This window comes from Montipora foliosa, chromosome 10, assembly GCF_036669935.1.
Source record: "Montipora foliosa isolate CH-2021 chromosome 10, ASM3666993v2, whole genome shotgun sequence".
Lineage (NCBI taxonomy): Eukaryota > Metazoa > Cnidaria > Anthozoa > Scleractinia > Acroporidae > Montipora > Montipora foliosa.
The window spans coordinates 27,942,448-27,944,490 of record NC_090878.1 but is presented as its reverse complement, the minus strand read 5'-3'; positions in this window follow the sequence as shown (position 1 = coordinate 27,944,490).

The window sequence follows — 2,043 nt, the reverse complement described above, 5'->3', positions numbered from 1 at the left end:
TAGAGCTTAGTTTATGAGAAAAACACTCGTATTACTCGTATGTATTGGTATGTATCCGTATGTTAGTCGTATGTATCCGTGTGTTAGTCGTATGTATCCGTGTGTTACTCGTATGTTAGTCGTATGTTAGTCGTATGTATTCGTATGTATCAGTATGTTCCGTATGTTACTCGTATGTTACCCGTATGTACTCGTGGGGTGTTTTAGTCTATCTCGTACCCAGATCTCACTCTGTAAATGGAAATGTGAGATCTGGCAAAGTTCGACAATACATCTTTTTTCATTGGCTACTAAAAAAAGGTTGCGGCAATGCAATCTACCCTCTGATTTGCTTATTTCGTGGGGCACCTCAGTGAAGGTAAAGTGAAGGTTTAGTTTTCGCAAGTGCATGTGCTGTTTTGAATAAATGCCAGTTGTGCGAAGGAGAGTTTTGTTTTTTTCCGACACCGGAAAAGCTTTACAGTTGAGGAAAATCATTGAAAAAAATGCGACGTTTGTGTAAATGGTACCGACGAAAGCCCCACGTACCCTGCTACTCGAATAAAGTTCTGCGTAGCTGGCTACGCGGTACTCAGAAACTAATAAATTCAAGTTGAAGTATGTAATTTATTCAAAACAGTATTTCTCGTTCTTAAAGCGTGACTGGCGAATTAAGTAGTGATCAATTGTGAATTTTACGGTTAGATTAACTGCATTTTTCACGAAATCGTGTCAAGAAAATAGCGCTCGTTGTAGTGATTAGGTCTAAGCACTCTTTAACATTTTCGCTTTCTATTTACGGTTTGGTTAGTTACACTTTTCACGACATGGTGTGAAAAAAATAGCACTCGTTTATTAAGCCTAAGCGCTCGCTTCAGTGATTCTGCAGTTGGTGCGACAATTAAACAATCTCGACCGTTCAAAAACAATCGCCTGTAGCGCTTTTTTCTGTTTCGGCTTAAGTTTAAGGTTTCCTTGTCCTCTGCCCAAAAGAATCTCTTCAACAATACTCTCGAAATCCATGTTTATTACGCAAAATCACCCAAAATCACAATAGAGAGTACGAACATGCTCAGTGATAGAGAAGCCCGTATTTCGGGCCTCGCTGGCACTGAGCATGCTCGAAATCGAACTTTACCAGATCTCCCTTCCGTATGACCGTGGGAGATCTGGGTACGAGATTAGTTTTAGTCATGATCTGCTTATGCAGCTATAACTAATTTTGAGAGTGTTCCGGTTGAAAATTCTGTGCAAAGGGTGTGATTTTGGGAAGTGCTTGCCGATTAAGGTGAGGAAACACTTTCCAACTTTTGTTTTGACGTTTTGGCTGTATGGAGGATTGAACCAGGTGATGTTTCTAGGCCTATTCTTGCGGTGTTTGGTTTCTGGAGTTGTTTTTCCGTAGGTTAGATTATATATGTAGCCGCTCTTGTTGAGTGCATCTTGGTAGGTTTCTTTCGCTTTATCAAATGATTCTTTGTCGGAAGAAATTTCTGAGAGGCGCTTGTTTATGGATTCCGGTATGTTCTTTAGGATGGATGGGGGGTGATTAGATTTCTTGTGAACGTAGAGTGGGATGTTTCCTTCTTTTGTGTAGGGATAGTGCTTTCCAGATTGGAGGTCAAGGGTGACGTCTAAGAAATTTACTTTAGTGGTGTTTGCTTCGACTGTGATCTTTAAGTCGTTTTGACGGAAAATTGGCAGAAGCCCTTCTTGATTCTTTCGATCTGTTGAGGGTTGAGTTAAAAAACTGCCAAACCGTCGTCTCTATACAGGCCGATGCTGTTGCCATACTTTTGGTTAGACAGGACAATAAATAACAACCACTTAGTTCGCATGTTTCAGCGCCATCGAAAGATTCCATTGTTATGTCGAATCGGCTGGCAGAGGATTTTTTCTCCCAGGGGCAATCATTGGAAAACAGTAGAGATTGCTTGGAGAGGAAAATGATTTCTCTCTCGTCGGTACTGATGGGTCTGTAGATATTGGCGAAGTCGAGTGCTTTGGTAAGCAGTTTTTCCGTGATAGATGGGTAGAAGTCACATACATCAAAGCATATGAATG